This window comes from Schistocerca americana, chromosome 5 (assembly GCF_021461395.2).
Source record: "Schistocerca americana isolate TAMUIC-IGC-003095 chromosome 5, iqSchAmer2.1, whole genome shotgun sequence".
Taxonomy (NCBI): domain Eukaryota; kingdom Metazoa; phylum Arthropoda; class Insecta; order Orthoptera; family Acrididae; genus Schistocerca; species Schistocerca americana.
The window spans coordinates 101571024-101592107 of NC_060123.1; positions in this window are offsets into that span (position 1 = coordinate 101571024).

Sequence of the window (21084 nt, forward strand, 5' to 3'; positions counted from 1 at the left end):
AAACGGTTTAATGTTTGAGATATGGTGATTGCCTTTCGATTTTCTGGTTCTCAAAGTTTCGACGTGTACAACATTGGGGTGAGGGATACTGCGAATCCGATACGGACCTGCGTATAGAAGTTCAAATTTACTGCACTTACCTTTTAATTTGCTGGATAAATAGTGTGTACGTACTAGTATCTTCTGTCCAACGTGAAAGACGCGGCGTGTACAAACCTGTTTTTGCTGTCTTCTCCGGCGCTCTGCGGCACGTTTGATGTTGTTCAGCGCAATGTTAATTATTTCGTGGTGTCGTAGGCGACGACTTTTGGGTAGTTTTACTAATTCTTTAATTTTGTTTGGTGGTTCAACGTTTTTCAGTATAACAGACGGAGATAGCATAGTGGATTCATTTGGAATGGAATTAATTACATCTTGGAATGAGAATATGTGTGTGTCCCAATCAATATGTCTTTTGTGACAGTATATTCGGCACAGTTTACCAATTTCTTTCATTAATCTTTCACAAGGGTTCGAAGAAGCGTGGTACTTGGATATATAGATCGGAGAAATGTTTCTAGCTCGTAACATACGTGTCCATACGCCACATCGAAATTGTGATCCATTATCAGAAATTACTTTCATTACATGCCCTACATGAGATCGAAAATGTTTTACAAATGCTTTCGAAACAGTTTTAGCAGTAGCTTTGCGTAACGGAGTGAAAGTAACAAATTTTGAAGTGAGTTCAACAGCGACAAAGATGTAGCAAAAACATGGTAGTGAGGTCGGACATGTTCTTTTGTGTTCCGATTCTACTTTGTTACTATCCGTAATAGTTTGCACGTGTCAAAATTAATCATTTGCTGAAAAACATTTGTTTGTGTTTTGTGAGTGTCGTAAATTGGTAGTGACAGCAGAAGACAACACAGCTGACGGACAGAAGCATTAGCTCGCGCAGCTGACCAAAGCATGTGAAAAAAAAAAAGAATACTATGTCTCGTAATGACGACGAAATGAAATTTTCAAATGCAACTTGTTGAATGTACATGACGCTGAAATTTGCTTTGCAGAAGTTGGTTGCGATGTCTTGCTGATTGTTGCCGAGAGAACGCGATAGTGCGTCTGCTATAACATTTTGTGTACCGGGAATATGAACAATCGTAAAATTAAATTCTTGTAAATATAGTTTCCATCTACTTAATCTGTCGTGAGTAAATTTAGCTGAAAGCAAAAATTGTATAGCTCTATGGTCTGTGTAAACGGTGGTATGTCTGCCATAAAGAAAGTGCCGAAATCTCGTAAAAGCCCATACAACACATAATGTTTCCAGTTCTGTAACGGAATAATTTCGTTCAGCAGGTGACAAAATGCGACTTGCAAATGCGATGTTTTTAATTACTGTAGAACCATCTTCTTCTATTTCCTGGAAAATGTGTACGCCTAAAGCGGTGTTGGAACTGTCGGTAGCAATGGAAAAATTTCTAGTAAGATCTGGATGCGATAAAAGTGGTGCATTCAACAAAGCATGTTTCAGGTTCATGAATTCAGAGTGTGCTTGCTTATCCCAAGACCAAATACTGTTTTTACCTGTTAATTGGCATAGTCTAGGCGTGTCTAAAGCAGAATGATGAATAAATTTACGAAAAAAGTTAATTAAGCCCAAAAAACTGCGTAATTGCTTCTTCGTCGTAGGAACAGTAATGTCACGTAGAGCTTGAAGTTTTTCCGGATCAGGTGCAATGCCTTCTGCTGAAATTACGTGTCCAAGAAATTTTATAGAAGTTTTGCCAAAGTGCGATTTACTGAGGTTAACTGTGAGTCCTTGTGCATGAAAAGTTTGTAACAGTTGTTCAAGAATCATATTGTGTTCAGACCAGTTAGCTTCTGCGATAAGAATATCGTCTACATACGTCGTAATTCTGTCTTTAAGTTCTGTCGGAAGTATTGTGTTCAAACCGCGAATAAAAGCTGCAGAAGAAATAGTTAAGCCGAACGGTAGTTTGCAAAATTGATAACAGTCGCCGAAACAGAGAAAAGCTGTATATTTTCTACAATTCGGATGAAGTTGAATTTGCCAAAATCCCGATTTCAAATCTAATGTGGAATAAATAGCTGTACCGTGAAATTTCTGTAAAAGTTCCTCTAATGTCTGTGGTCGATCTGTTTCATTAATAATAATGTCATTAATGTGACGTGAATCAAGTACAAGGCGAAGTGAGCCATCTTTTTTCTTAACAATATGTAGCGGGTTTATGTACGGACTAACTGCTGGTTCTATAATTCCTTGGTCGAGCATATCCTGCAATTCTTTTTTAACCTGTTCTCTGTGAATGTATGGAATAGGATAATGCTTTGCTTTAAATGTGTCATGCGGTTTGACTTGAAATTCATACATAAAGCCGGACATAGTACCAGGAATGTTGTCAAAAACTGGAGCTTGCTGTAAAAGAATTTTGTGTAATTGCGTTCGTTCGTCGTCTGTAATTGCACTACTCTCTTTAACTTTATCGGAAATCATTTGTATTACGTCGTAGTCCATCTCGTCTGGAGTATTATAGTTGTGTACGTACGTATCCGTTAACAATGTGGGATTACAGTCTATGTCACGTGTTGCGGAAATGACCTCTGTGCGGTTAATTGTTTGTTCTTCCGCAGATAATGAGTGCTGAAATTCTAAAGCAAGTTGTACATTTTCATCCTTTAACATTAAATAAGAATTCTGAAAATCAATGACTGCTTCGTGTTGTACCAGAAAATTCGTGCCTAAAATAACGTCTGTTGTCAATAAAGGAACAATCCAAAAATTAGAGTGAAACGTGTGACCTGCGATACAAAATGATAAATGTGTCTGTAATTTAACGTCTACTCCTTTACTCGATACTGCTCCTTTCACTTTTGTTTTGCCTAAAGGTAATGTCGGATAAGTATTCTCTTTGTTGCACTCATTAAAAGTCTCCTCATTTATTACTGATATAGGTGATCCGGAATCAATTACTGCTGAGAATTTCGATGAACCAATTTTAATTTCGATAACAGGATGTGAAATGGTTTTCTGAATAACTGGTCTTTCCTGTAAAAGAGTGTCTCTGATGTCGTCAAAAGTAATTACATTTTCGTGAACAACATTTTGCGTGTCTAAGGTAGTGCTTGTATTATTGCAAGATGCGTCCTGTACATTATCTAGTCAGATTCTATCTGACGTGTTATTATTATTAGGAGGATTCTGTGGCATTTCGACTATTTGAACTGTCCTATTACTTCTTCCAGACGTGTTACGCTCTGGATGGTACCTACTGTCGGGTTCATTCATGAGAATATGTTCTTGCGTATGATTTTGCTGTTGGTATGACCGACTGTTGTTAGACGTTCGCTGAAAATTGTCTTCATTATTTTTACGTCTGTCGTAATAGTCATTCCTATACGGTGCATTACGATAGGAATTGAAATACTGTCTTCTTTGTACGTAGTTGTTTCCTTGCTGACGTACGTTACTATTTGTTGGGGCTGGGACTATACGTGCACGCGGCGAAACACTAAAGTTTGGTTGACCTTGTAGACTGCATTGTTGGTTACGTATGCTAAGCGGCTCACTTTCATGCTATTGTGGTGAAAAGGTCTATTGTTACCAAAAAAATGCGTTTGCTGTTAATTTTACACATACTGATGATTACGATTTTATCTGTAATTAAAATTACGCTGGTTTTGGAGTGCCTAAAGAAAATTGTCACAGTCGGTAAAAGTTGTCTTATCGGGTATTCATTACATGTTTCTTAATTCTAGATAGAGCAATAGTTAAAGAGCAGTTTTGATAGATATAAAGGATAGTAGAAGAAAAGGCAGCAGTGCAGAAAACTAAAGATGAAACAGCACTACTACAGCTCGGGGCCCTATGCTCGCTACGGCACATATTCATTAAAGCGTAATGAATCCCCTGAGGTCATTTACGCACTGCAAATAAATTTTAGCTTTTGTGTTACAGGCATTAGCGGTAAAATTTCAAAGGCAAATTGTTGTATTCGTGCTAATTCAAATTTCTTCATTACAGGCAATGCTGTTGTAAATACAAAAATAAATTGTCGCATCTGGTTCAAAGCTAGTTTCTCCATTACCGATAATAGCGGTGAATGTACAAAGATAAATTGTCGTATACAGTGCAAATCGTGTATCTGTGTTCTGTCATTATTAAATTCTTTACATTTGCTTACAAATGCAAATTGCTCGAAATCTACGTTCTCGTCACTCAGTTTGATAACACGTTCAGGTTTGTGTGTGAATCTGTTCGTCTGTGTCATTTCGGATTTCAAGTTGCGTAGCTTTTCAGATTTTAAGTCGCGTGGCTTTTCGGATTTTAAGTCGCGTAGTTGCTGTAAATTGTTCACATTATACACGCTGCGTAAGTCTGACAAATGCTCGCAACGTGGCGGATTCTGTGACGTATTGGTGACTGAAATAATTGTTAATTCTGTTACTTTAATACTTTCGTCAATCTGGTTATTGTGTCGTTCACTTTTCTCGTCAACTTCCGTATTCGGAGTGTATGAAACTTCCACTGACTCTAAATTAACTTCGTCGCGAATCTGTACTTCGTTTTTAGGGCATTGTTCGGTGACTGCATTAATTTCGTGTATATGTAATTCTGTTGTGCTTACATGTGTACTATTTAATTCTTGTGCAACAGTGCCAACTTTTTCATTACTGTTATTAGCACAAGTCTTAGTATTCACACGTAATTGTACTTTAGTGTCCTGACATTGTATGGTAACAGCTGTAATCTGTTCGCTAACTTGTTTGTTCTGTTCTTTACGGTCGTCTTGTTTTTCGTTTGTGAGATCGACACTTTTATCAATTGTTTCGCTAAGTTGTTTGTAATGGCTGTCGACACCCTCATCTACCTGCCTGCAATGGTTGTCAAAACCTCCATTAAGTTGTTTGAAAAAATTATTCATCATTTCCCTCCGCTGTTTGTACTGTTCCCTAAGTTGTTTGAAATTTTCATTCTGTTGTTTACTCTCTTCCCTAAGTTGTAGCAGTATTGCCATAATTGGATCCGAGCCAAAATTACCATTTCTATTATCTGTACTGTTCAATAGTGGATCTGGAATTGTTTCACTTTCTGTAACCATTTGGTCATTTTGAAATTTACAAAAAGGTTTGTCAGTCAAATGTATACTATCAGTCATTGTTTCGGAATTAAATACATCTGTCCTACTTTGTGTGATCTGATCATTTTCATTAGACAGATTTGTCTGTACATTACTTGAGTTTTCCAAATCGGGTGTGTTAAGCTCTACAGCGCTCATTACCATAGAGCATTCTGCGTCATCAATTGTCGTCAAGTTAACAGACGAGACAATTGAGTTCGTTTGTTCATCATTAAGGTGAAAGTCATCATTAGTGGTTGGAATGCACTGATTGTTAGTGAACGCAGGATTGTCATCATTACGTTGCGTATCACAATTACTATCGGTCACGTTGTTTAAGTCGGTAATTTCATTCACAATACTTCGCGATACACTATTCCCAGTCTTTCGCGGCATTTTTACAATAGTCAAAATTTTTCACAAAACAAATAAGCACAATGCAAAAGCAACACACAAATACAACAAAGCAGCAAATTGCCGTTGACCTGTAGAAAGAAAGTCACAATATTATTAAAAGCGTTGCGCCAAATCCTAATTATCTAAGCAAATAAGAGCAGATATCTGACTGTCGCTCAAAAGACTCTCAACGAAATACGATCCTGGACTGGGTGTCGCTAAGTGTAACCTCCCCACAAAAATTTTTAAAGAAAAATAACGATACTAATTAGAAATGCTGATGGACATGGCTCTATGCGTAACCTGCCCACAATCAAATGTACTGACAATGGCAACAAATGTGAAATTCGCAATCTGACTCAATTATAAATCCTTCAAAAAATTAAAGTCCATTCAGTGACAAGAAAATTCAATTAAACCGAAATATCGGTCTTTGGCCCTGTGTAAAAACAATCAGAATTAAAGTCTTACCTCAGAATAAATGGATGTCACATATCTGCTCTTGTTGTTGCGCACCACTTGGAGGAACTACATTGCAAATAATAATATTCTCCTTTTTTTTTTGTAATTCTAGTGAAATTTTTCTTCAAAAAGAAGTGGAATGAAATGGGAAGTGCAACGAGATCTTTAGTTCAAAAAAATTAAACTTTTGAGAAAATGCTTTTGAAATAAAAAATTATTATTGAGATACTTGTTGGAGAATAATTACAATAAATAAAATTTTTCATTATCTAATGATTATATTAATTAACAGTATACCTTATTCCTCATCTTGACCATTGTTGCCGACCGCCTACATCACACAACCGCACTGGGCTGCTACTACTGACCGACCGCTCTGCATGACGACTACAGACTGAGTACTGCTCTCAACTAGACAGAGCTACAGACTCGCAACGACTGAACTGACAGACTCGCAACGACTGACTGACTGCTACTCTGCATAGCGACAACTAACTCGCAAAGACTACTACTGACTGAGAACCGCTCGCAACACTCGCGCGGTCAAGCGCATACTCTCTGGTCACAGATGCTACAATGCCTCGCCATCGCTGCTGCGTTACATACGTGTTTCAATAACTAAACTGATGGATTCCAACTATGTCGTTATTTAACTCTCTGAGTATTCGGTATTCGCTAGCGAAAAATAACTTGGCAGTTATTAATAACCGTTAACAACAACGGTTATCAGAGAATAACTGGAACTGTGATAACGGTTACTCCAGAATAACCGTTTGGCCCACCTCTACTCGTCCGTGCTCTGCACTGCTGTCGAGATCTGGCAACGTCGTTCTCTGTTCATTGGCTGACTGTGTTTTGTGACGTCAGATGCGCAGAACGAACCTAAACTCGGCCGCCAAGATATATGACGCGCACTTTAGTAGCGGTTGCCGCTATCACAGTACTAGAAATCTACACTAAAAATTTCAATCATGGTGCACAGGCGTCTTTAACTAGATCACAGTTAACTAGAGATACAATCAAATATCCACGATTTCTCGTAAAATCCAGCGCCCATTGACAAACGCTTGCTTAGAGACCGCCGAGAGAATGATGTAACAAATATTACTCGCAGTCGAAAACCCAAGGGTATCATCCAGCAGACGCCGCCGCGTCCAGTACTTGCAAAGGTCAGACTGGACTCCAGCCTGGCACCACAAAGGGCACAAACTGCTCGCAACTTCAATAGCAGAGGACACGCCGAATACTGTGCCTCCTGCCGAAGTAGCTTTGAACGAGCAGTGTTCACGGCTGCGACCGACACTCGACCCCGCCAAACCCACTGTGAACAAAGGACAAAGGCACCACTCCAGCCAACGGGCCCCACGGCAGACCCTTGGCCACAACAACACTCCGCCTCGCTAGCGCTCTCTGCCGCCTGTCTCATACTCCTCCTCTTTCTCCAGGTCGCCGCAGCCCTTAACCACCCTCTCCTCCGACCTACCCTCTACCGGCGACAGTAACGCTCCATGTGCTCTTGCGGCCAGAGGGATTCCAAATCCGCGGGAATTACATGAAATTAAACGCGGGTGTATGGCAAAATTCCTCCCCCCCCCCCCCCTTAAGCATGAACAGGTGTGGAGATGGTCCATTGAATTCCGCCACAGCATCATGGTTTCCCTTGCCCACCTTGAGTTGGATTATATGGGCCCTTAGAAGTTTCTGGGAAGATGGATCTTGGAGCAGAAAACTAGCCGGGGGGATAGCTCTTACTACCGTATAAGGCCTGACAAATCTAGGAAGCATTTGAGCTGTGACCTTCTTAGCACATTTCGTTCGTGCTCACAAATTCTTCAAAAATACGGTACTACCCAATGGTAACGAGACCGACCACCTTCCCTGATTGTAGCGAACAGCCTCCCTTCTATGCACCAGCTGAATATTTTTCTTGCCAACCTCCTTATTGTTTGAAGGTCACTATCTTCCTGGAGCAAATTGTTAATCCCCAATAAGTTAGAAAGGAGAGAATTGACTGTATTAGAAAATATCAACTTGGCAGCAGTCATCTTGAGGGCCTCATGGACAGCAGTATTCAAAGCGAAATTTAGCCACCCAATAATTGATCCCACTTGGTTTGCGAGTGCGTGTGAAAGATGGTAAGCGCCGACTTCAAATTCCGGTTCACTCCCTCGGCGAACGATGGTTGGGGGTAACAGGAATGGTGGTTATGTGAGATATCCCAGTACCAAAACAGAACCATTTAAATTCTTTCGAGACAAATCATGGCGCATTATCGCTTACTAATACTTTGGGAGGACCAAACAAGGCAAACAACCGACTTAGAAGTTCAATAGTAGTTTCCAACGTTCCTGACTTGCTCGGCATCAACCAAACAAATCTAGAGAAGGTCTCAACCATGACGAAGAGACACTTCTTTCCATGCCGGGTGCGTGGCAAGGGTCCAAGATAATCGACAGAGATTTTGTCCATCGGGTTTTCCTCCCTGGTCGAAGTTAGTTCCCGTTAAAGCGTATCCTGAACGGGTTTCAGCCCACTAACTTGGCGAACGTCCCCATTTAAGGTGGGCCAGATAAGGTGTTGCTTTATCTTCGTGATAGTCCAAATGAGCTCCATACAAGGACTTAAATACTGAAACACAGCCGGCACCAACCCTTTGGGGAGACGCAACTTATCTTTGCCGCCATAACGAGTCCTAAAACTCAGAATTCCCCTCTTAATGGAATATCCCAGAACGTCTACCCTTTGGCTCTGAGCACTATGGGACTTAACATCTGAGGTCTTCAGTCCCATAGAACTTAGAACTACTTAAACCTAACTAATCTAAGGACATCACACACATCGATGCCCGAGCCAGGATTCGAATCTGCGACCGTAGAGGTCGCCCGGTTCCAGACTGTAGCGCCTAGAACCACTCGGCCACCCCGGCCGGCCGTCTACCCTTTCCTGTAGCTTGTGCTTTATGGGAGCTAACTGAGGATCCTCATTCGGCTCCTGACTCAGATCACCAAACAAGCCCGGAATCTCGGCTAGAACTGCTCCCACACAAACATAATCCTGGTCGCACTTTCTTATCCATGCCCTTCATATGACACCTGTAGACGGAATGCGGAAATTCTCACCGCGCAACTGCTATGCGTCTTGTATTCCGCGGCCAGGCCAAAACCCACGACAACGCTTGGTTGTCGCTTTCTGAGAGGAAAGATTTATGTTCAAGATAAAACATGAAACGCTGCAGGCCGAAAACACCGTCAACAGTTTTAACTCATATACTGAATATTTCTTTTCCATGGTGAACAAAGATCTCGAGGCATGGTCAATTTGTCGTCTTTTAGCCTCGTTTCCTTACAAGAGGACCGCGGCAATCCCCGAATCTGTTTGAAGAACAGAATCTTCTCAAAATTAGGTATGGCAAAAACCGGCGCATTAGATAAAGCTACTTTCAGAGCGTCGAGGTTGCTTGCTGAATTCGCTCCAAACAAATTCCTCCCCCTTCCGCCTCAGTTGATTAAGAGGGCAACCAGCTGTGAAAAATTTGGGACAAATTTTCAAAAAAAAATTGGTCATCCTGTCGAATCTCATTATATCCTTCTTATTCTGAGACACCGGAAACTGATGGATGGCTTTAGTGCGTTCTTGATCAATTCTTATTCAACTGCCCGAAACTATGTGACCCAAGAAGGAAATTTCCTTTTTCGCCAAGCTAACTTTTGGCGGGTTAACCGTTAACCCCGCATCCAGCAGCCGGCCAAATACCTGACCTAAATGTCTTAAGTGGTGGAGGGGGAAGGCCATAGTCATAAGTACTGGACCAGGTCCACTCGAGGAGCAGTCTCAGGTCGCACCTGATGAAGGTCTCGAGCTACGTGACCGAAATATCGTGCAAGTACGACGCTGATATCCGGCAGAACACCCGACAACCCAAGATGTCATTAGATCGCCGGGAAAGCCTGAAGAGTTACGTCTTAAGTGTTGTTGAAAGTTCTCGCTATAACTCTCGACATCGTCAAAGTAATTGTAGTCACAGTTAAACTTTAAGTCGCACAACACAGAATCTAAAATACGGGACAACCAGCCAAACCAAAAAGGATACGATTGTGTACGAATAAAATCCGGTCGGTCCAAAACGCAGTCAAGGTTCAAATGGCTCTGAGCACTATGGGACTTAACATCCGAGGCCATCAGTCCCCTTGAACCACTCGAACCTAACTAACCTATGGACATCACTCACATCCATGCCCGAGGCACGATTCGAGCCTGCGACCGTGGCGGTCGCGCCGTTCCATACTGAAGCGCCTAGAACCGCTCGGTCACAACGGCCGGCCGCAGTCAAGGGCTTTGACTCCATCGCTAACGGTATCTGATGATATGCCTGATTCAGATCTAGGATAGAAAAATACTGTGCACCTGAAAACCAGGTAAAACAATCATGTAGATCCGGAAATGGGAGTGATTCTAAAATCACCTTCTGGTTCAACTGGCGGTAATCAACCACCGACTGCAACCCGTGACCCCGGCCTTTGCCACTAAAAATCGCAGAGAGACATTGGGAGAGGTGGATGGACGAAATACCCCATCGGCCAATTGCTCATCGATTATCTTGCGAAGTTCTTTCATTTTAGGGGGTGGTAATCGGTAAGGGTATTGCCGAACGGACACCTCGTCCGTTAGCCAAATGGTGTACTCAATCTTATTAGTGGCGCCCAACCTATCAGTGAGTATTTCTGGATACTGATTTAACACCTGTAATAAAACACTGACCCGCTCCGATTCATAATGCGAAAGCTTAAAGGAAGACCCATCTTCCGCCACAGCATATCTTCTTCGTGTTCGCTCATGATCACACAACGGATACTTTCTACCAGGGCACAATTTAAACATAGCCTCTCCATCAAGGTAATTCAAGATACAACCAGAGCGTTCAAAGAAATCACACCCCAAAAATACATCGGTACTCAAACCCTGAATCACCGTATACTCAATTGGCTGTGAACACCGTTCAATCTTCAGATATAAAAACACATTCCCTACGACGGAAATTATCCCACCATTAACATTCCGACACTTAACTTGGGACTTTTGGAGCATAGGAAATTTGCAAATTCGAGGAAACCTACGATACGAAGATTCACGAGGTAGCGAAAGGCTGCTACCAGAATCTAACAATGCACAAACCGGCTCACGGCCTAAAGCGGCACACACAAAAGGCAGATTACCTGGGGCGTACTCTGTGATTTTAGGGGTCCTGTTAATTAATACAGGCTTCCGCAGAAACCTGCACCCTTCTGGCGTCAACTCTGTTTTCCCTTCTCTCGGGGTCCCGAACGTTCACGCACAACGATAACAAGTACCCGACTTTACGGGTCTACGCTCTATCAAACTTTCTCTACCAACAGGTCTCTCACCTACTAAGCTTAAATCATTAGGAATAGCGCCCCGCCTCTCATCGCTAAATCGAAATTTCTGTCTCGGTAACTAACCTATCAAGGTCCGAAAAACTTGGCGGCCTCTCAAAAAAAGTGCTAGCGACCGATCCACGTGACGCATTCCTTCGATAATACAGCTGGGATGAAGTGTATAAGGTAACCGATGTGAATATGAAAGTCTCTAAATTCTCCACATTATTCTAACTGAACTTTGAAAAGGCATTTGCAAAATTTTACATGACTGTATCAACAGCTCTTAAGAAGAAATAGATAACAGAAGGTATTAATGAGTCCTACCAAACACTTAAACACCGCAGTTCCATGAAAAAAGAGTCGCAATGATCCAGAGTTCTTAGATTTCCATCATAGATACAAACAGATCAAAAGGAAGGTGCTCACTGTTGCAAAAAAGTCATTTAATGACAAAACAATATATAATACAGAGAATAAATGCAAAGCAGTCTGGGATGTAATAAAAATGAAAACGGGGAGAGGCAAACAAATACACAATATAAATATTTTCAACATTTCGCCGCCCTGTCAACTGTATAAATATTAATTTTAATTTTAAAAACCAACAGCCTCAGTTGCCAATTTTCCTAGATTTATCCACGTTTCAGTAGGGATAACCCAAACTTCTTCAGAATAAAAGTAACTACCGTTTGTCCACAGTGGACATCGTCAAGCTAAAATTACAAATCCATAAATTATCGTCAGACTGTAAAAACTTAGCTGAAACTGCCTCGGCCCCACTTCGCGACCGCGATGCGGCAGCCTCGATTGCTGTACTGGAACTGACCGTAGTGTCATGAGGCCCGCCTAGGCGGACACAATACCTTGCGCCTGCGCATAAACTGTGTGATTGGTACTTGTTGGTACAAGACGGGAACCTAACTCCTGACCTTAAATTTACTAGTAAAGTGAAATAAAAGAAAGGTACAGCTGAGGAAAAAGGCGCATATGTTATCCTGTGGAGAACGTACTTAGATCGACTGTCTTAACATTTATGAACTATTCGTTGGTCATGATATGAGGAAGACATCACGTGCTTACAACGTACGGCCTATCTAGGAAAATTTTGTGCTTAAGCACGAAGTTTAATCACCTAAAAAGGACTTAGGAATGGGAAGGATAATATAAAGCCAACATCGTCATTATTATGACTAGGTCTGAAAATTTTTGAGACGTAAATGTTAAGCATTTGCTTAGCTGTGGTTACAACGCATCAACATCCTATTGACTTAGTACACAAATGCTCATGAATGATCTTATGAACAAGACTACATCTAATCTAACATCCGGCAATACGGACCATATAAAACAGATGGTCCTTATTCAAGATTAGTATATTTGACCTGAAATGATCTAGATCGAGTCAAAATAAACTAATGCACTTGCCTGATTGAGCTTCATGACGAAGTTATGGTTGCGAGTTACAGAAAACACTAAAGTATGGGATAATGTGGCGGCAAGGGGGTATTCAATTTGTCTCCATGGAGGTGATCCACATGACGCTACGGTCAGTTAGCGGTCGCGAAGTGGGGCCGAGGCAGTTTCAGATGAGTTTTTACAGACTGACGATAATTTATGGATTTGCAGTTTTAGCTTGACGATGTCCACTATGGACAAACGGTAGTTACTGTTATTCTGAAGAAGGTTGGGTTAACCCGATTGAAACCTAGGTAAATCTAGGAAAATTTTGCAACTGATGCTGTTGGCTTTTAAAATTAAAATGCTGAATAACATACTGCTAAGCGAGGCGGATAAGGTAATGAATGACCCATAAAACTTAGCAAACTATGTAAACGAGCATTTTTCTAGTATTGCAGAGAAGTTACAGCAAAAATTCCCCAAACAAATATAACACCTGTAAATAATGTTGCACTAGATACAATGATGTTACTTCCAACCACAGAGAATGAAGTCAATAAAACTGTTCAAAAACTAAAAAATAAAAACTCGGTAAGCTTAGATGAAGTAGCAGTGTGTGTACTGAAACAATGCATAGTGATTATACAAGGCCCCTTAACGAATATAATAAATGAATCCTTCATATAAGGTACATTTGCAGAGCAGTTAAAACACTCAAGAGATATACCTGGCCCATTTCCCTGCTGTCACCATTCTCAAAAGTAACAGAAGCAGTTATGAAAGGCAAATTAATGAATTACCTGAATAAATACAATCTTTTAAACGAATCACAGATTGGTTTCTGAAATGCTAAAATATGGAGTCAGCCATTGTAGAACCCACGAAAGTTGTACTTGATGCTCTTGACAAAGATGAGTGTGTCACAGGCATATTTTTGGATCTTTCTAAGGCCTTTGATACAGTCGACCATAAGATTCTCTTAAATAAATTAGAAGCATTAGGAAAAGAGGGATAGCTAATGATTGGTTTCGGTCATACCTAGCAGATAGGGTACAAAGAGTAGATATACACATACTTCAAACAGATCTATACTTTAAGTAAAACAGTTATCAGGGATTCGACAAGGTAGCATATTAGGACCAATACTATTCATGATCAATGGCTTTCCCAGTAGCGTTACTCATGGCGAAAAAATTCTCTTTGCTGGTGACAGCAATATTATAGTTACTGAGAAAACGAGAACTCCTTGCAGAGAAAGCAAATGAAATTCTCGAGGAAGTTAACGATTAGTCAGTAAGCAATAAAGTGACATTGAACATAAAGAACATCAGTTTGAAGAGGGAAAATGACAATGTTTAATTAAATGTAGGTGGCCCCTTCTATAGACTGTGTAACAAATGCAAAATTTCTGGGAATGGATACTGATTTTCAGTTGAAGTAATGTGAACGTACAAAGGTTCTTGCAAACAGAATGTAATCAGCATGTTATGCCCTTAGAATCTTATCATCAGTGTGTAACATACAATGTCTTTCAGTTACATAAAATTTCCAAACTCCAGAAAAGAGCCATAAGAATAATAACCAAAAATAGTAGTCGAGCACATTGTAAAGATCTGTTCAAAACACTGAGCACTTTAACTGCTCCATGTGAATACATTTGCCAGTCCGTTGTACACGTCAAAAATAACATTGGTAATTACAGTACAAATAACTCTGTCCATGACCATGGAACAAGAGCTAGACTCAACTTACATTTATCAAGAAAAATAAACATAAAACTCAAAACAGCATTTTCTACCAAGGAATAAAACTTTACAATAAATTACCAAAAGAGATTAAAGAACTTTAAAAAAAAAAGTACTTAAAAAGGCAGTTAAAAAGTACTTGATATGCAATACATTTTGTACAACGAAGGATTACTTATATCAAACAGAGTAGGGGTAAAAAAAGTTATACAAATAAATAATAATAATAATGATTATAAAACATCCAACATTCCACATAACACCTTAACACTTTGTTTTTTCCCTGCTTTATCCTTTGCTAGAGAAACTTACCCCCAAGCTATGCATAGCACAATACTAACACCTCTTCCTCTCTCTGACCTCAACATCTGGCTCATTACGGAGGGATGCAGACTCAGTTTTTCAGGATAGCAAATGGGAATTTGCGGTACAGAAAATGGCCCAGTGTTTACAAATGTTTGTGTATCTGCGTGTTTAGTGAGTGAAGTGTTATGAAACAATGTGTGTATAGTGTGTGCAGTGACTGATAGTGAGATATGAGTGGACAGTGTGGCATTACATTATTTGGTAAGTTATTTGTAAAAGAATTATTCTATACCAGGAGTAAATCAAATGATTGTCTCCAATTAGAAGTCTGTAAACGTATGTGTATACGAATTAGCTTATTTTAAATCGGTCTAAACTTGTAAATACTTTGACATGGCCTATATCCTTGTAAAATGAGATCTATGGATGAATAAAGCTACTATTACTACTACTACTTCTAATATTGTTCACAACTTCCAATTCGGGAACATTAGGTCACAACGCTGTAGCTACCATTCTAATTTCCTCAATATACAGGGTCAAACTCTCTTCAGGATCCTAAGCACGATAAATATACCGATTAATGAGTTCATAACGAAGCTTGCTACACAAACCATTTTCTATCAACCTTTGCCTAAACTCAGTGACTGACGTCCCCCCTGCAATAGCATCAGCAATTACTCTGCTAAGTTTTCCTTGGGCTAACGGATACATAGCCTCAAAAATGACAGTATCAACCGCTGTAACACCCCGGCCTGGTTCCGCAGATGAACTGTTAACCACAACAACAATTTTTTCATTACATAAAGATGCTATTTATGTAATAAAATCCACAAATTACACGAACGCTTGGAGTTGCTTTCAGTTATTCATAAATCCGTTCATTCGTTATTTCCGCAAAGTTGGAATAAGGACTAGAATGTTATCGGCACCCTGCAGGCCTGCCAGGACCGTTCTATCTGTGGATGGCTGTATTTTCTTCACCGCAGTCTGAAGATTAGGCAGACTGGTCAGTTTCTCCATGGTCGCAAATTTTGTAGGAGCATCAGCTTCAGAATCACTTTCATCACGAAAGTCACTTATGTCACTTAGACGATTGAGTTCTTCTAGCAGCGCTTCCCGTATAGCGTCTTCGGTTAATAAAATGAGTTAATAAAATGAGTTAAAAAAATGACATTCGTACGTGCCACTTCCATATAAATGAACTTGTGAACTTAGCGACAGTACTTTCACAATGTGTGCTCCAGGGTCACAGTGTCCCTTTAAAAATCATTTATCTCAACTTAGGCGAACAACAGTGTCTGAGAACTTATAACTTTCGTCATCTACTAGGTTTCACTCGATGCTGAATTTACATTCGTGGAAACGGGCTGTATATGTGCAGCGGAGCATACACAGACATAAAAAAATTCCAGGGTCAGTGTGACCCTGGTGTACACTTCCAGCGTTAACATTCAAACTTCTACGTAAAACTATCAGTAACACGTATATATTCATATGGAACATTAGTAGGACTTATGCTTCAGATATCTGTCCGGAACGACATGATTTACTCAATTTTTTGGATATCCTTACTGATAATTATACTGTCGAAAACTACATATGCGTATTCGCATATAGTAGCAGTAATCTTGTGATAACGATATTCTTATTACAGTCATTCTCTGTTCATTACCTTTACATACAGATTGATTAATAGGCTTGTAGCAATTGTGATCTAATTAATTTGACCCAAGAGACTTCACTAGCTACATTGATGGCCGGCCTGTGTGATCGAGCGGTTCTAGGCGCTTCAGTCTGGAACCGCGCGACCGCAGGTTCGAATTCTGCCTCGGGCATGGATGTGTGTGATGTCCTTAGGTTAGTTAGGTTTAAGTAGTTCTAAGTTCTAGGGGACTGATGACCTCAAAAGTTAAGTACCATAGTGCTCAGAGCCATTTGAACCATTTTAGCTTCATTGATACACAACATCCCAGTGAAAACTGGACGTAGCAGTCTTGACAGTTGTAGTAATGTTATTGTGATTTTATATTTGTGTCTGTTTCATGTAAACGTCACTGTCACTGTGTGTATATATGTGTGGAATTAGGGCACCGGTTATAGACGTGAGCAATTGAAACGTAACCAGGTACAGATTTAGCAAAGGCAGTCGATGTGGTACTGCAGTATTTTGACGAAGCGGTAGCAGGCTCGGGGAGGTATTTCGAGCGTTGGTTATCGACCACGGCAAAAAACAGCAGTCCATCAGGCTTTCCTGTTAGTGTAAAAGCAGCACTTCAATGTCATCAGGTATATTAATAGACAACCGTTTTTGGAACCATCTTCTTTCCCATCAGTTGGTGTGGAATTTTTTAACGTGTTTTGTACGCGCTTACTGTACGTGCTGCTCCTCACTTGAGAGCTGGACAGTTTCTTATTTTAGAGTATCTTTTTAAAGTTTCACTATTGGTCGTTTAAATGGGAACAAAAGTACAAACATGTTCTCTTGCTCGTGTGTTAATCGTAGAGTTGGCATTTTTTTGTACCTTCATACTACTCATGCCATTTACTTGACCTCTGCACAGTGTTCCGATTTCGCTTTTAACAATTTCATACAACATGCTAAAACTGCATTTGTAGCTATTTAAATGGAAAGATATCATTTGTTCTTACTCGTGTGCAATGATTCTTGAGTATATCCGAACTTCCGGATGCACTGTAGAGCAATTTCTGGTTGCTAAACTACCTCGATCATCTTGCCATTGCACATTCATTGAGTTTTCGTGCAGAACTTAATTTTTATGGATGTACGGCCACAATGATAGTCCTCATTTAAAACAATATTATGTATACTGGAAAGTTAGCAGAGGCCGTAAATTTATTTCAATGGCGGCAGGAATACGATTAGCGTTATATTGTATTAGAGTCCGCTGGAGCTCTCTACAACCGAAAATTCATAGCTGTTTTGACACTTTGAAATTCAAATTCACTAACTGTTCACAAGCTGTAGCCGTGGGTAAACTGTGCTTAAACATATAGCATGACTTGAAAGGCGGTATACACAGAGTGTGCTTTAAATTCAGAAGAAAAACATGGACGTAATCTTCATATTTCGACAAAAGTTTCCCATCGTCCTTTTATTTGTAATTGCATGTCACAGAAAATAAAAACAGGCTCTGAGGCTTGCGTATATATTCATTTGCAATGTGTTCGGATTATAAGAAAAAGCGTGTGTGTTAAGACGGCATTGTCTGTTTTCCATGGGAGGTTTCCACAGCACTCCTGAGAAATCTCAATAAATGGTGGCACGTCCTCTTGGTCAGATGCAGGCTTGAACAGGTTGTGGCCTACCATCGATGAGATTATCATACCATTCCTGGTTAAAATTGTCCCGCTCTTCAATAGCCATTTTGCATCATATATACAGAGTACATCCTCGTTGTCGAGGCCCAAAAACCGCTCGTTTCAATCGATTCCACATATGTTAGACTGGTTTTATGTACGGGAAACAGGTAGGCAATTTCATTCTGCTGATGCTAGCGAAACGAAGAAAAGTGTTCATGAGAACAGCGCGATCATCCAGCAAGGTATCGTCAATCATCCTGAAATTGTCACAAAAATAATGCCGATAAAGTGTAGCTGTTGGTTGGAAAATCTACTTTTTGTACCGCAGAGCACAGTGGTTTTTCTCAACAACCAAGAGAGGGTCACGGTGGCCGTATGTAATGCCACTCCAGGACGTCGCTCCACCACCACTTTCTTGCACAAGTGGGACGCACATAACTCTCCTCTCTGACTGAAGTCAGTTTGCATGTAGCAGGGCAACAGAATGGACACGCTAGTGCTTCCGTGCGCAGAGCGAGAGCTCATCCTGTTTACCTTATGCCAGCCGTTGCTTACGTACTGTCTTAGTGGCAACGATAATGGCGAACCATTACCACAAATCTATACTCCGATTTACTTTCTGTAACGACTGCGCCCGACCCAGAGCACTTGAGGTGGAACGTTTTCTGCGAGATGAAATCAGGATCGTGGCCACCGACTTCACAGGAATGCACTTGCCGACTTGAATTGCGTGGTCTATGTTAAAATCATTAACGACGTGAGACCAAACAGGGGCTCCAATTCTGTCATGCTGACGGCAATATCGGGGCGTTCGACCGTCGACCACGCTGGCTTAGGCTTGCGTACTATATACATTTTCGAGCAGGTGAAGTGGTCGCAGCAATCCGGGCATATTACAAAGCACATAGTGCAGAGAAATGGACGCTGTTTCAGACATATCCTGTCCTAAACGGCGTCCAGTAGGTTACCATTGAGCTGCGAAGCCACGTCTTGTCCTATCTACAGGTAGGCGGACCAGTTATGGATGCGGCAAAGAAGGCCACCTCAGATTCGATGCCTACAATGGTGCATAGCAACGTCCGGCCCGCCGATGGACCACCTGCGTCGCAAACTACCGCTGATCTAAGCTGCTGCCCTCGCTTCTCCTGAAGCCGCACATGACGCCAGGGAGCCACAACTGAGCCCGATCATACACCGAAGGCGTCTTGAATGGCCGGCCGTCGATCCCGCTTCGACGGTGCATCTGTCAACAAGATGGAGACCGACTCGCTCGTTTTCCCTTCGGCGGCCTTCTTGCCAGAGAGACGCGGCGGCGCTGAGTGGCCGCATGGTTAGAGGCGCCATGTCGTAGATTGCGCGGCCCCTCCCGCCGGAGGTTCGAGTCCTCCCTCGGGCATGGGTGTGTATGTTATTCTCAGCACAGATTAGTTTTAAGTTAGTTTAAGTAGTGTATAAGTCTAGGGACTGACGACCTCAGCAGTTTGGTCCCTTAAGAATTCACACACATTAGGACATTAGAGAGAGGCGATTCCCTGCCATCGTCGGACACGGAAGGTCGCGTAAAGAAACAGCTTTCTCTGAAACGTAAGGGAAGCCGCCAGACCGTCTCCGGCCAAGAGGAGGAGTCGAATGCCGACGTCGATCCAAACGACGCCCACGAAACCTTCTCCGCCGAAGGAGTTGATGTAAGTGCGGCAACGTCCATCAGTGTGCCTGCGACCATCCCCCTAAAGAACCGTGAGGACGCTGAACTATTGAATGTACAAAACACAGCCGAAACCACAGCATAAACCACTATATGTAATGAGAACAAAACGAACAATTCACTAGTGCCAGCCTCCTAGGCATGGCATGAAGAGAAGGTCAAGGAGAGGATTAATTACTAAACTCCGCATCGCCGGCGCCACTTCACTATCCTTCCTCTCACCTGAACCACCTGAGGGCGAGACGGATGACGTTCCAATGCAACACCCACGTCCTTCCGATAACGCCACACAGGATCAGCCTCCAGTGGTCCGCCACCAGACCTATTGGATAGCAACAATCAATACGAACAACATCCAATAAAGGGAGAAAATCAGTCTTATGCCATAAATGTTCTAGGCTTCTTAAAAATGGTTCAAATTACTCTAAGCACTATCGGACTTAGCATATACTGGTCACTCTTTAATTCGCGACAATGTCGCAGCTTGTGAAGTCAGTGAATGTTTTATTCAACAGTGCCGACTCGAAAGACCTTGTTCGGAAACGGTGTGTGCCGACTGACCAATGTAACTGCTACAGCAAAAATGGTTTGTAAGTAGGCTGTTTAGGTTTTCTTATTGGTAACGCCACGTAGCGCTCTGTATGAAAAATAACTGGCTGTGCTGTGTACAGTCTGTGGCTAGTTTGCATTGTTGTCTGCCATTGTAGCGTTGGGCAGCTGGATGTTGACAGCGCGTAGCGTTGCGCAGTTGGAGGTGAGCCGCCAGCAGTGGTGGATGTGGGGAGAGAAATGGCGGAGTTTTGAAATTTGTAAGACTGGATGTCATGAACTGCTATGTATATTATGATTTTTCAACACTATTAAGGTAAATACATCGTTTGTTCTCTATCATAATATTTCATTTGCTAACCATGCCTATCAGTAGTTAGTGCCTTCAGTAGTTTGAATCTTTTATTTAGCTGGCAGTAGTGGCGGTCGCTGTATTGCAGTAGTTCGAGTAACGAAGATTTTTGTGAGGTAAGTGATTTGTGAAAGGTATAGGTTAATGTTAGTCAGGGCCATTCTTTGTAGCGATTATTGAAAGTCAGATTGCGTTGCGCTGAAAGTATTGTGTGTCACTTTAGTGAATGTTTGAGTACGTTCAGTTTTGCTCAGCTGCTTGGTAAGAGCACAGTAATTCATAAATTTTTCTAAGGGGACGTTTCAGGTTCAAATGGCTCTAATCACTA